This window comes from Buteo buteo, chromosome 24, assembly GCF_964188355.1.
Source record: "Buteo buteo chromosome 24, bButBut1.hap1.1, whole genome shotgun sequence".
In the NCBI taxonomy this organism is placed as follows: domain Eukaryota; kingdom Metazoa; phylum Chordata; class Aves; order Accipitriformes; family Accipitridae; genus Buteo; species Buteo buteo.
The window spans coordinates 7,345,628-7,360,708 of record NC_134194.1 but is presented as its reverse complement, the minus strand read 5'-3'; the positions used below and the strand labels follow the sequence as shown (position 1 = coordinate 7,360,708).

Below are 15,081 nucleotides of genomic sequence, written 5' to 3'. Positions count from 1 at the left end.
TCCCGGCTCCAGGGAGCGGTACTGGGAGCAGGTCTGGAACCAGCGCTGCGGTCAGGGGGAACCTCGAGCAGGGCTGGGAGGGCGAGATGTGCCCGGTGTGCAGGGCTGAGCATCGCCTCGGAGAGCACAGCCCTGCGCTTTGCATCACCAACTGCTTCTGTAGGCAGGCAGGATGCCTTTGATCCTCTCCCCAGCCCTATCTCGCTGCCTTTAAAAAACCAACTTTCATCACCCTGGGGTCTGGCAGGAGCAGGCTAAGTAAACTCTCCTCTCCCATCCTAATTGCAGCCGTCAGACGACACTGGCAGGCACAAGTCGGGCAGGGAGCGTGCAGGGCAGGAGACAGGGCAGCGCTGCCCTCCCTGCCAGCACCGTAGGTGTGAGCTTGGCTTTGATCCCCGATTAGGAGGTGACCCAGGGCCAGGCTGTGGGTCAGAGCTTGCTGAGAGGAGGCAAAGGAAGTGGAAAACAGGAGCTGGGGAGGGAAGGCAGAAGGTAGAGGAGGTAAGAGGGGATTATCCTCCATCCTCCCTGTGGGGCAGGTCCAACTGCAATGGCCCTTCATGCATCTCTCCCTCCAGATGTTGTGCAGCAAAAGGTGTCCAAGTCCCTGTCCTCCTGCAGCAGCTTTGCTAAAACTCTGGGAATTTCAAGGGGACTAGAGAAAACCCACTGAAAAACACCAGCAGTGCTCCAGCCTCCATTCCCAAAGTGAGTGTTCACCGGGGAAGTGGGGAGGTAGATCTGTGTTGTAAGAGGAAGTTCACAATTATAGCACAAGTCGTTACTGGAAAATAAAATTCCCTGGCATGTTGCAAATAAAATCTGAATTCCCCAGTCTGGGGTACAAGACAGCCCACAGCGTTCATTCCAGGACCCATTTGAAAGAGAAAATGAGATGATATTTACGATGGCGGAGACAGATAAAAGTCAGTAGGGGAAAAACTCCAGGAGGGCATTTCAAACAATGAATATTACATCCAAAACAGCACAAGATTCACTTGCAAAAAGAAGTCCCCTGTGAACATGCATTGCTGACAACTCCTGAAATTAAATCTCTGCACGCACACACACCTGTAATCTGAGCAGCACTATTGCAAACAGCTCCAGAGAGCACGATCATACCATCTCTTCCTCCACTCAGAGGAAACAGGGTTATTCAGACCCTGAAAGTCTTTGAACAGCCCTTATTTTTCACCCGCAGGTGAGGGCAGCCATTCTGCAGGCAACAGCTACGTCCAGGGCACGGGGCTGCTTGCAACCTGTCGCTGCAGCACACCAGGGTTGGGATCTCTGCCTTGATTCCAGCTCCGGAGTACAAAGACTGACCCACGAACAAGCAGTTAGTCCTCTTCCCACCCGGCAAGGGATGGCCGTTGACACTGATTCCTTATTGCACCCTGATTCCCACCCCAGATCAACCCTCAGCATTCCCTATGGGGGCTGCCCTAAGAGCAGAGCACGACCCACCCCTCCCAAGCGCTCCTGCCTGCCCATACAGATGTGCCCACCTGTACAGATGTGCCCATCTGTGCAAACACATCACCTGCCCTTTCCTCCTCCCAGCCTCCTCCAGAGCCACAACAAGCCGCAGGAGCTCCCCAATGGGCTGCAGAAGCATCCCGTGTCACCCCACAGCTGAGCAATCCACAGATTTGCCCCAGCTTGGGCAGGATTAGGCAGAGCTGCTGCCAGGCTGAGCCACCCAGGGAGGACCGATTATTCCCGCCAGGAGCCAAGGCTCTGAAAAGGGACATTGTTTCAAGGATGATTTGCTGTTTCCCCCTCACACACACAAGTCTGTAGCGCCAGTCTGGCTTTTTTGTGAGGCACCTGCTACCACCGGCGGTCAATGATAAGATCGGAGAGGGACAATCAAGGGAAGAAGGGAGCGAAAGCCAGGCTTGTCAAGCTGAACCCAAGATGCTCTGCAGAGGGGCTGAGCCCTGCCTGGGTGCTCAGCTTTGCCTGAGCCCAGCCAGCTGCTCCAGGTGTTGTGCATTGATTTGAGGGCACCCCACAGCAGTAGATGCCCTGCTCCCCTTTCAGGCCAAACCCCGGCTTCGGAACAGCCCCTGCTATTGCTCACGAGCCATGTGTACGCAGTCATTGCTGGAGGGAACAGGTTGCAATACCTCACTCCACCTCCCCAGCCCATCTTGGCTCGGGGCACGCTGGCAGCTGGGAAGAGGCAGTGTTGAAATGGTGACCTCAGGCCCCGCAGGAGCTTGATTTGGGAAGGCGATGCACTCCGGGCAGCATGGGAAGTCCACACCGAGGACTGCCATGCTGTCCTGGCCTCCTCATGCACAGCCTCGCTTCCCAAGGCCAAGCCCTTTGCTGAGCTGTGAGGAGCGGGACAGAAGGCAGCCTCCACCTCTTTTCAGCAAATAAACTGTTTGTTGGGGTGTGATCCAATTTCAGGGGCCCTACAACAGCATCCCAAACGCCTCACCCCCAAACACAGTCCCTCAGGGCTGTTAGTCACAAGCCTTCCCCAGGACAAAGTAATAGCTTAAAGGTGGTTTCACACACACACTCTGGCTGCCGAGCCCCATTCCTATTGCCTTGTGAGATCCCCCACACCCTTTGCTCATGGCAGCACTTTCCTCCACTCCTGAGGACAGCTAGTCGCTCCAAGGTGGACTTACCCTTATCCTTCTTCTGCTCCAAAGCCACCACTCCATCCCAGCGTTGATCACACCAAAACACTCTCAGAGAAGTGATGAACAATCTCATCTCCTGCCCTTAACCTCCTGCCAGCCACTCCCCTCCTCTTTATCAGGCAGCAAACTCCCCACCTGCACCAGCCACCATTTCTCCTAACCCTTTTTCTGCCAGTAAGGTCCCTGCCCAGAAGTGATGCAGGCAGACCCGCACCAGCATGGCATACATCAGCCTAACCTCTAAATGGTGGGAACTCAAATAAAAATGCACCTGAGAGATAAACCAGCCTCCCAGGTTTACTTTTAAAGCTCAGTGCAAATGAATACAGAAGACATTTTGCAAAAATCATCACAGCCTTCTGCTGCAGCATTTCAGCTCTGTTAAAAAAAAGAAAACCCTGGTTAATGGGACAGCTTTGTACTGGATACTGCCAATGGGTCAGAAGCATCTGTCAAATGTGCAGCCAAGTAAAGAGGTTGGAGGATGTCTTGAGGTCTCAGCAAAGCCTCCTGCAAAGGACTTGGTGCCATCAAAGCACTGGGGAGGATTTTCATCTGCTGAGCAAGGAAGAGTGCCTGGGGCTGTGCTCCTGATACCCAACCGTCCCAGTGGTCGAGGTTGCTCAAGCTCCTGGGCACCAGGGTTCACCCCGCTCTGCTGGGAACAGAGCAGGAACGCTGGGTGGAGGAGTCATGTTCGCGCCCTGTGCTACCTCCAAAACACGCATGGATAATTTGGAGCGGGATGCCAGAACCACCCATCATACTTCACTTTTTTTCCTTTAGTCTTTGCTATAATCCTTTAATGAATTAAGTGGAGCAATTAAGCAGGATTTTTTTTTTTTTTTAAAGTGAACGCGCATGAAAATGGAGATGGGTATTTTTGCCGTTCAAACACTTGATATAATTAATGCAAAGCCCCTCAGCTTTAGGGATTCTCCACACCTCTCACCCAGCCCTTTTTTTGTTTATCTTTCTGGCAGACTGCCTCTCGTATTTATTCTAATGAAGGTCAACCCTTCCTCTTGCTCATGCTATGCCCAAACTGCACAAGACAGGGGGAGGAGGGAAGGGTGGAGACTCAAAGCTGCTTTAGAGCAAAAGCCCCAACCCAACATCAATGGTGAAGAACCCTGACATAGCAGAAAATGGAGAAACCTCCTTTCTGGGGGAATTTAGAGGGCACCACGACCTCAGGGCAGGGTCAGCATCATGAGCAAAGCCCTGGCACCATGGAGCTGCTCTGCAGCCCTCTCAGGGTCACGTTGCCTGGTGTTACAGGCAAAGCAGAGGTGCCTGCTGCCTTCATCCATTTCCCATGCATGGCCTCACTGCACACATCTTTCACAGATTCAAGGCAAACCAGGAAATCTGTGTTTAGAGGGAATGCTGAAGAGACACTGTATTTGCTGTTCGGTAATATATCCAGCCTTCATCTCAAGCAGCTGAGTTGATTTCTCATGCCCAGCTCCCTGCGGAAGGATCTGCTGGACAGGGTGACAAGGTAATCACCTTCGCTAACCCTGACAAAACAGAGACTTTGGCTCCACAAAGGAGGCTGGGCAGGCTCACCTTCCCAAGGCAGCCCTTTGGTAGCCTGTATCTTCTGGTCCCACCAAACCTCCTAGTCCTCAGGCCCCTTCTCCATTCCTTTGCTCCCCCTCACCCACCTAATCCCTGTTTGGCTTAAAATATTTGTAAGTATAGCTGAACATCTCTGTGCCTCAGTTTCCCCACTGATGAAAAGGAGGTTAACAGATCTCCCTGCCTCCCTTGGAGGATGCAGGCACTGGGAGATGACAGACATCTAGGAGATGTGGTGGCCCCAGGTCAACATCTAGAGATGCCCTGCCCGTCCTGCTCCCATCACAAGTGTTTTACCAAGAAGACTGTCAGCCCTACATACATCCTTATACCCCCCACACCAGCAACGACGGGAAGGAGCCCAGGACTGATAAAAACCAGCAGCATAAGTCCAAGGGGAAACCTCTCAAACATTTCTCTGAGTGCTTGGACAAAGCGTTTCAAAGACAGGTAAAGTCTTACCTGTAAGTCCATGGGCAGTTAGCAAATGTGGCTCGCTTGAAAGCAGGCAGTGGGTCACTGGTGAATCCCAAACTGACTGTCCTGACTGGGCTGGATGGTATCCCTCAGCACTAAGATTTGCTGTTTGGGTCGGGGAAATGCCTCTGCAATCCGTATTTCTCTCACTTTTCACTCTTTTAACTTCTTCCTGTTTGCATCAAAACATATTTCCTGATGCAAAAAGGTCTTGGTAAGTGTTCTCTGACTCATCGAACTGGCCAAACAGATCTTCTGCCTCCACAGGAACTGGACCATCCTGTTTGTGGGTGCAACAGCCGCCCCCAGCTGTGTGCAGAGGGCTGAGGAAAGCTGTTCCCATTGTGAAACACTCCCTGCCAGATGTGGGCAAGCCCTCCCTCACATCTGGATAGCAGTCGGCCATTTTGATTTTCTCTCTCAGTTCTTTGTTGTCTTGTCCCAGAGCGGGACAAGCCTTGGAGATGAGGCTCTTTACCCATTTCTGCAGAACACTCCACCAGCTTTTTGCCTGTAGGACCACAGTTTTGTAAACCCAGAAGGAAGACAATAATATCCCCAGAAAAGTAGCTTCACTGTTGGGACAGAAGTTTGTCTCCTCTTCTTTGATACCCTGTGAGAAATCAGTGGGAGTTTGGACAGTGGATTTGTTCGGTCGTACAAATTCATGGAGATTCGGGCTGCTGGTACTGTGTCCGATGGTGGCCACTGCCCTTTACAACACGGCTGAGACCCTGTCTTTCTCCATACTGACACACAAAGAGTGCTGCATAGGTTGCAAAGCCTGCAGTGATCATGCCAAACATAACAGTCAATAAAGTTGATGACCCTTGCTTGATTGTCCAGTTCAGCCAAAGCAAACACTTTTCCCCTTGGGCTGCCATGCAAGATGCTTCAGAAATTAGGGAAATTGCTCCCACAGCGTCCCTGGGAAATCTCAGGGACACGCCATCCATCAATATTTTGCAGTCTGAGACAATAGCAACATCTCCTGCTACACTGGTACAAGCCCAGACACTGTGCTCTGGCTTCCTGTAAACAAGAGCTGTTTAGCTCTAAATTTTTCTTTTGGCTCAGGCTCCCCTGGTTCAGTGAGGATGGTATCGAGATAATCATCACATGGATTGTGTTCCTGGTACAAGGCTCTGTTGCACAAAGGCACCTCTTTATAATGCCCTTGGAGCAAGAAAGTTCCAGGCTGGCTTCTCCACCAGGCATGACTGGACGTCAGGTCTCAGCACCAAGCCGAAGGAGAAGTGGTAGACAGTGAAGATCTGAAAGGGGAGCAGGAAAATCTGGGGTTGAGGCAATTGATTAACAGAGAAACATTTACAGACTGCTATTCAAAGGAGAAGAGGGTACAAAGGATCGGGGCTGGAGTAGAAGAGAATTTTTTTCCCAAAGCAAGATAAAGCACGAGGGGAGTGGTCTTTCCTAGGGAAAAGGGTTAGTGGTCCAGGATTTTTCAGGCCAGACCAGAACAAACGCAAGTTATTTCCCTACTTGCAAATTAACCTCCACTTTGAAAGGTTTCTGCTTGAGCTGGGCAAACTGGAGACCTCTGAGTGAAGGAAGAGAGCGGGCAGCCCCCTGCTCTGCCTGTGCCTGATCCCCCAGTGCCTGTGCAATCCCAAACAGGCGACCCAGTGCACCGGACTAAAAGTTAAACATCCAGTCTAAGCTCGTTGTGTGGGGCCAGTGAGGGGAGAGAGGCATCTTCTGGGAACAGCTCATTCCCCCTGGACAGACACCTGAACTTATGGGGTTGTAATTTAACGTCTCGTCCCTGCTCTGCCCTTCAGACAAATTAACTCGCTGTCCTCTTTCCCCACCTCCTAGCAAAGACCCAACCATTTCCCACGTTCTCCCTTCCACCCTTCTTCACTGCCACCCCCACCAACCCCTTTCTCCTGCACAAACACCAAGCTGAAGCTTGGTTTCTCAGCCAGGATGATGGAAAGGCATGTCTGCGTTCATCCATCCACCACAGCCCCAGCTCCTTCCTGAGGAGCAGGTCACGAGGAGGGACTTGCTGGGGCCCTTCCTTGACTGGAAGCCACCATGCATGGTGGGGAGAAGGGGCTCCAGTGCAGTAACTTCAGAAAGACTTATGGTGGCCTGGGACATTCCTGGTGGACCATAGCATGACCCAGTGAAGTCCTGTGAAGAGCACCAGCTCCTTAACTAATTAAGCTAGGAGGGTTAAGGAGTCTGTGATACAAGAGGCTCTGGGAATGGAAGGCCGGCGATGCTACCTCAGAAACTGAAGAGAGAAACCTCCTGCCAGAGCTGGAAGCGAGAGGCTGTCCTCTGGGCACGCCGGCAAGGACTTCGCCTCGTCCCCCAGCACGCTGTGATGATATCACCTGCTCAGGTCTGGTGGGCAGTTTTGCTTGAGGTCACTTCCCCATGCCTCGCAGGGATGTGGTGGCTTCTCTCCCCGCTCTGCCCCGATGGCCGCCCCGCGGAGACTGCAGTCACACAGCCGCTCCGGATTCAGTCACCGCCACCCCAGCCAACGATGAGATCAGTCATCCGGCACGTGGTGGAGACCGATTGGCTTGAGATGAGCTAATGCCTGCTCCGTGCAGACGGATGGAGGGGGAGGAGGAGACACGCTGACTCGCTAGCTCATCCCATGACGAGAGCAGTGGTCCAGCCCGTGCCCTCCCAGGAGGACAGTGCGCGGCTCCCGCCTCCCGACGGGGCTCCGCTCGGCACGGACGATGGAATCGGAGCTGTGGTACACCCCGGTACTCTCTGCCGACGGGTCTTCATCGCCTTCCCTGAAACACCGAACCTTCTCCTGGGGTCTTGCTCAGCATCTCGCCCCATCCCATCAGGGTCCCATCTGTCTGTAGAGCGATGACATCCCCTCTGCGGGCTGGCATCCCAGCCTTCTGTTGCACTGAGCTTCTGACTCTGTCCTGGTGCCAGATGGCTTCGGAGGCAGATGACTTCATCTCTTTTAAAGGGGTAAGGGACCTGTCAGCAGTGCCCTGTTAAGAATCGGTGTGCATCATCCTTGGTGGGGAAGCCAACAAGAGGCGCACGGCGCGGCAGTGGTTATGACCCCACAAAGGGCCCGCAGAGACTTGGATTCTGGTCCAACATTGCCAACAACCTCGTGTCCTTCACTCTTAGCAATCCCTTGTGTTTGATCTGTCTCACACAATAGCCTTGTGCAACACCATAGAGAGTGGGGGGCCCGATTCCAGCATGAGCTCTGTGGTGATGCCCTTCTGTGCCTGTAAGGGCAGGGACTACCCAGCATTCAGCCTCAAAAGCCAAAGACGTCTTAGTGGAGCCTGCACTGGATTCCAGGGAGACCAGAAGGAGTGGTCTGCATTGCACCAGCCTCTATCCCCAAAACTAAGTATGATGGGTGGCCTGAGTCAAACCCTCTTGGACTCCTCTTGGACCTCAGGCCACAGTAACGCAGAGCTGCTCTATGGAAATCCCAGTCAAATTTGTATTGGGTAAAAAGGGTGATTCTCAGAGTGAGAATCAGGTTTGCACAAAGAGATGCGGTTCAGGGCCTTTGGTCCCATGCAAAGGGAGAGATGGATCCACCCTGTGCCCCTTGGCACAGAAGAAGAAGAAGATGAGAGAGATGCAACCTGCCTGTCCCTCTCTGCAGACAGCACCTGCCTCGCTCCCCCACGTGTTCTGCCCGGCTGGGAGCTGCACGGTGGTTTGCAGCTCCACGGGAACCATCCTGACTCATCTGAGCAGCTTCACGGAGGGTTATTATCAGCGCTGGTCAACGAGGTTGCAGTGCACACACAAGCACAGGGAGCTGATTCCTGCACAAGGCTGGATCCTCCCCTCCCCCAGCACACGCTCCCGCTTGTTGGGGAAAATGCTGCTGTTGTTCCAGGCAGATAATCGCCCCTTCCCGTGCAAGTCCCTGCACGCTCCCGTGCAAACATACCCACAGAGCATTTCAGCGTAGCAGATGCTGAGGCTCAAAGGCCAGACCCAAGGACCGGCTCTCTTTTTTGCAAAGGGGAAACAGAAGTTTTTTCTCCCTGAGGGAGGTAACTCTCAGTCTGGCTTGGCTCTGCCTGGGGGCCGTCAGATCCCAGCACACCGGTGAGCGGACATTTGCTGTAGATTTGGAGGTGGCCTGATAAATCAGGTCAGGCATGGGAGAGCAATGGGAGGCGGGACCACTTAGGAAGTGCCCACCACAAGGTTAGGAGCCCACCCTCACCACAAAGCTAGAGCATTTCAGTCCCTAGCTGGGCCAGCTCGCTTAAAGAGTGCCAAACCCTCAGCAGGGATGATCAAGGGGGTAGCACCATCACGTCTGTTTCTGAGTGCAGGAGGGTTTGGAGAACCACCCCAGTGCCACATCTCAGCAGCACTGCCCTGACCTCCAGATCCACGGAGGCAATGCTCTGGTGGGGCCAGTTGCAAGTGTTGGCCGGGAAGGGCACGTGTTTAGGAGGATGAGCTGGAAGATGGGCCTGCAGGCATGTGTTCGGGAGGCAGGCAGGTCTGGTCCCCAGGGCAGTGAGTAGGTATAGCCATTGGCAGTGAGGCCCCTATAAGTGTTTCTTGTCGGTCCAGAGAGGCCGGTGGTGATTTCCCTACCCTAGCCTGAACATGCTGCTTCTCTGCAAAACTCTTTGCGTGCAGCTAACCCACAGCAGAACATCTTGGCTTTATCAAATGGAGATCTTGGGCGGAACCAGGAAATGAAATCTCTCCCCGTGATTAGGGAGAAAGGAGCGTCTTTGCCAGCCAAGCGATGGAGCTCTGACATTCCCCATGCCCTGGAAAAGGGCCCGTTGCATCTGACGGGGCAAGATCCCAGCAGCGGGACATGGCGGCATGAAATGTTGACACCAGCTTATGGAGCTTTTGTTGGCTTGTTTGATTGACTGAGTGGTGTGAAGCAGTGCTCAGGGCAAAGCCAGGCATCGTGCACGGCTCTGTCTTCCTTCTTTCTTTCCTCCTGGCGCAGCTCACCCAGCCAGGCCAATCCTCTCTGCTTGCAACCACAGGTAATTCTGCAACCCACCCCTTTCTGCAGAAGCAGGAGTTGCTCCCTGGGACAAACACAACACTTTTCTTCCAACCCAGCCTGATTTCAAATTGAGTAGGAGAGCTGAGAAGGCAGATCCAGACCGTTTTCACCAGTCCCAGGCTCTCAACCACCCCTGATAGATAATTAACAGCTGGACCTCAGGAGAAGTTCTCCTGTGCTTCTTTCCCTTCCTGGATCACTGGGGTAGCAACCAATCCAAATGAGCCCTAAAAGCCCCTGTTTGCCCTTGTATAGAAGGCAAGAGTCCATCTTCTATGATCTTAGCGTCCTAACCAACTATAATCTGAAGATTTGAGGGTCTCTTCTCCATAGCTAAAGCACTGCTCACCCCAGCGCCGTGATTTAATTAGGAAAGGCAATATTTCTTATTAAACCAACTGGTACCTTTGGAAAAATGGACCAACTTTTGGACAATCAAGTCCTCCTTCACTTGTGTACCCAAAAAGCTTGTCTATTTTTTTTCTCCAGCTACACCTGTTTGGCTAACATGTTTCTCTGCTCCATATGCAGGGAGTAAAGTCTTCTCTGAGAACTGAAACTAAGTCCAAGTACCAACAAGACTGGTACCATGCTCTGCCACTGCTGTGGAAAGGAAGACCTGGTGTCACCAACCTGCTGGCAACGCGGTGGAGTTGTCAGTGGCTTTTGTGCTCACTGGGCATTTGTACATGTATTGTAAGAGGACCAGGTAATAACCATCCCTAGCTTATGCCCAAGCTTTCTGGAGGGTCTGCCTGATACATGGCCCTTCCAGGAGAAGCAGCTTCCTCAAACAGCATTTCATCAGCAAAGCACGGCAAAGAAAAGGGACTGAAAGAGTGCCTCTGTGATCGCCTGGAAGAGCAGTGAGGCAGTGCAAAAAGGAGAGCTGTCTTGAGGGTGGCATGATAGTCTTGCCTTGCTGAAGATCAGCACTGCTAGCCTCGCTAGCTGAGAGTTCATGCCTTGCCACACTAGATGACACCAAGTCCCCAAGTCCAATGTCTCCAGGGTTACCCGCTGCTCCAGATGCAGGCAAAAGGAGCAAGGGCACCTGGCCAGTTCTGAAAGGCTCCAAACACAGGGAAATGCTGGTTCTTGTAGCAATCAGCTGATGCCCTGAAGCGAGAGGTTTGCTCACTTGTATCTTGGTATGTCTAAGTATAATACAAGTATTGTTCTGAGTCCTGCCTCAGCCCCATTGAAATCCAGCCACCAATACCTGATTTTCTCGCCTTCCGTGGCTGAGAGAGACACAGCTGCATGAAGGAACTTTTCTTTTCATTCCTCCCAAATGCGCCTCCCTTTGCCATTACTGACTAGCCACCTGGCCTCCTCTCATGAGACATCTTAAAGAGGAGCTGATTTGCAATTTCAAGGTACTATCACTTCTATATTCCTCAAAACTTCCCTGCAAGTTCCCTTACAAGTCATCTAACTAAAACATCTGGAAAACTGGACAAGCTGCACATGTAAATCTAACTGGATTTATGCCCCCTTCTCATTCCATTCAAACTATTTCTGAAAGATCATGATGAGCTTGAAATCAAAGTAATTTTCTAAGTGGAATTAAGATGCTGTGAGGAGAGCACCCAATAAGAACATTAGTAGCACAAAAGCTAGCAGATCAGTTCTCAACCCAGCACTGTCCCAGGGTGACCCCAGGGAGATCATTCAGTCTCACCATGCTGTGCAAATTTCCTCTCTCGTTCTTGGTACAAACTGTTCACTAGTTTTAATCTAAAGTGCTGAACAATTCTGATTCCATCAAAACTGCATTTTTTGATTAATTTACCAGATTGCTCTCACTGCCCTCCAAAAACAACCCCAAATAATCCAATATATCATGCATCAACCTCTTCACAACTTTTTGGATTTGCACCATGAAGTCACATGGATTTTCCCAGGAATTGGTGTCCTGTGATTTAATTTGACAGTGTCCAGTCTGAGAGAAGTTCCAGTTGAAGCTGTATGTGTGGCTGGAGGATTCACAACCTGCTGTCCTGGAGGATTTGCTGGTGACTAGTAGGGCGCAAGTTTGCACCAACCACTCCTCCTCAAACGGGGTGCTAGTGGGGTCTGTCTCTCTCCTCTACCTGCTCCTGTGCTTGCTTCCGTCATTGTCCCTGCATGGAGCCTCAAAAGGAGCAGTTAGGCACCTATTCAGACTGTTTAAAGTTAAAATTGTCCAGTTTTCATATTCTTTACTTGTTTTTGTTTTCCTAAAACTGTACAGAAAGCTGGTCATTTCCTCTGCAAAAATGCTCCACAGGGGGGAAAAACTTCACCTAAACCTGAACATTGATTTCCCACATTGAGACCTACCCCAGTGTCTGTTCAAACCCCACTGCAATCTAAAGAGGGTACTGAGGGTTGGGGGGAAAAGGAGGGGAGGGGGAAGGGGACTGGGACAAAGAGGACTGAAGCTACCCACCAACTGCCCGTGTTCTAGCCAACGTGACAAGGGACACCCACAGAAGGGGCTGCGTCCCTTCCCCTCTGTCCAGCCCCCAACAACACCCGCAGAGTTGGGATGCTCGTTCTTTGCCAAGAAAAATCCCCCAAAGCTCTGGTACAATGTTTGGTCTCCCTGTGCTGCCATCTCTCCTTGCTACTTCCCTCTCTTTTCTCTGCCTCCTGCCTTTTCAGGACAGGGACCACCTTTTCATCCTCTGCTTGTACAGCACCGAGCACCCTGGGGCTTATTGGCGGCAGCTGGGGTTTCTGGGGGCTCCCCCAACACAAACAACAACAACCTTCAAAGTGTCTCTCCACACGCAGCTGCTCTGAGGGCAGATTCAGGTTTCCCCCACCCCCTTCTCCCCATCCCTCCTTGCAACACCCACCTGGCAGCTAGTTAAAAACAATCTTTGGGTTTTCAGGTGTGTTGGAGGGATTTACCTGACATATTCCACCACCCCCCCCTCCTTGCAGTTGAGGTCCTGGATTTCATGGCAATACTAGTTAATCTAACAGTAAAAAGCTCTGCAATTATTTGGCTCTAAGGCTTGGGTCCTTGCCCAGCTCTGACATACGCACACACACACACAAGTTCACTTCTCCAGCGAGGGAGCAGGCGATGCCTCTCCTCTTCCTCCTCCTCCAGTCCGTCACGGAAGGGCTGGCTCTTCAGCGAGGGAGTTCCACCTCCTGCAACTTTCTCCCTCGCCGCTCTCAACCTGTGCTGCCGGAGTTTCAGCCAGCAAAATCGCTCCTTGCAGGAATTTCTCTGAGCCCTCGCCTCTGATTTGCAAGCACCATGGATCCCCGGCGGCCAGCAAGGTGCTGCTGCGGGAGAGGATTTTCAGCGGCGAGAGCAGAGAGGCAGTAAACTTCAGGAGAGGTCTCTCTCCTGTTGCAACAGGTAAGGCACGCTGCTTGCTGGTGTGGGAAGTTGAAATGACTCAGGGAGCAGTCTGTACAGCATGGATGGAAGGAGGCATGGAGGATGCAGAGATTTAGTCATGAAACTGCTTTAGTCATGAAACTGCTTTTGCATGCGAGTAACTTTTGCTGGAAACAGCCTTATCCTAAAGAGAGGGCTTTGGTATGCAAAGGGAGAGCCTTTCATCTTTTCCTCCTCTTTGGCAGCCCTAGCATGGGGGCTTATGGAAGGAGCCAGGAAAAGCTTCAGCCACGTTTGCACAGAGTTTGCATCTGGTCTTAGCTGGAAAACTTCAGCGTGCTGCAGCCAGCGCAAGCAGGTGGGCTCCAGGTAGCAAAGAGGAAAGCCGCACTGCTGAGCAAGGCAGGCGAGGAGGGACTGAACAGAGAAGGGCTCCAGGTGTCCGAACAGGGCAGGATTTCTGCAGGGAGCAAGCTTGTGCTGGAGTAAATGGATGTGCTGCTGCAGGAGCAGCGATGGCGTCCAGCTGCAGGCTCAGTCGTTGGCCGTATACAACCTAACTGGAGTGATGCGGTACCGCTCCAAGCTCTGTCTCCGTGTTCCCCATTAAGCCGCTTCCATTGTCACCTCGAACTCAGCTGTGCTTTGGTGATCTCTGAGTGTAGGCACGGCGCTGGTGTTTCCCTGTACGGCCAGGCAAGAGCTCCTTGCCTGCCCTGGTCCCCTCCGTGACAGGCAGCAGAGCCTGGGAACCGAAGCAAAAGCCACTGTCCCTGCTTCGCACAAGACCGCGTGTGTAAACTCGTGTTTGCATCAGTGCAACTTTGCTCACTGTCAGGTGTCTGATGGCAAAATAAGATGAAATCCCAGAGCAAATCCAGTCCCGGCTCAGGGCGCGCAGGAATTATTTCCCATGTACGTGTTCGGCACTGAGAAAAGAGGTGAAAATACAGGGAGGGAGGCCTGGGCACTTGGAGCAAATGGGGCCCTTCCAAACAGCAGTTATCAGCTAATCAGCCTCCCGGGGGAATTAAAGGCAGACTTGGTGGAGTGCAGCACTCCAGAGGGGCAAAGATCAGTTGTCACACAACAGGGGTTGCTTTGGACAAAACTCTTTAAAAAAGCTGGTGCTCGCTTGGGTTTGCTTCTGTGAAGGGCTGAGAGTTTCCAGGACGAGTGGAAACTCCATTTGTGCGGTGGCCGGAGCTGAGCAGCTTTGCTGGGGCAGGCAGGGCTGCGGCCGACGGGCTCCTGCTTCGCCCTGGGTGCCCTGGATCCTCTGTCCCGGACTCAGGGGAGCAAAGAGCGGGCATGGGATACGTAGGGAGCTGCCACGGCTCTCCAGGTTGTCAGCTAGAGAGACCTGGGAGGTTATCGGAGCCTCGGGACAGAAAGCAAACAGTCTGTATGGGCTCCTGAGGAAGGTTGGGCTGTCTTGGTATTCGGGGAGGCAAAAATCACCGGGCTTGGTATTGTGCACCCTTATCATCGTCTAATACACAGCACACCTCACCTTATCAGGAACAGTTCAGGGACATCCGCCTGTCTGATAAGTGACTGGGGTTCCTGAGGGACTGAGCAGGCAAGAGGTTTCTAACCCAGCCAGGGGCTTCAGCCTCTCTGCTTCCCCCCATCTGCTTGTTGTGCTTTAACATGCTCCGTAACGTTGCAAAAGTGAGCCCAACCACCGTGCCCGCGGAGGGGAGAGCACAGCAGGATCTGCTTCTCTCCTGAGCTTTTCCCTTAGCTACAGCTTGCACCATGAATGTATTTCAAATCCTAATGCTCTCAGAAACCAGTGCGTCTCCCAGCCCTCCAAACAAACAAGCATCATTCATGTATGAAGGGAGAGTTCAAAGGAGGTGTAACACCTGGAATCAAACATCTGTTAGAAACTAATGCATTTTGCATCCTACGCTCCTGCCAACTGCTCCAAGGCAAGTCCTAGAGGATTGTTCCAGCTACCTCCATGC

The 15,081-nt window shown here is 52.4% G+C and overlaps 1 protein-coding gene across 1 annotated transcript in view; it reads left to right on the top strand.

Moving 5' to 3' along the window:
- The first annotated feature begins 12,908 nt into the window (after positions 1 to 12,908).
- Positions 12,909 to 15,081, top strand: part of FAT2 (FAT atypical cadherin 2) — a 59,716-nt gene continuing 57,543 nt past the window's right edge. The window contains exon 1 of the mRNA XM_075056717.1: positions 12,909 to 13,126. The gene's annotated coding sequence lies outside the window, so the exon portion shown is untranslated. The remainder of the gene's footprint in view (positions 13,127 to 15,081) is intronic.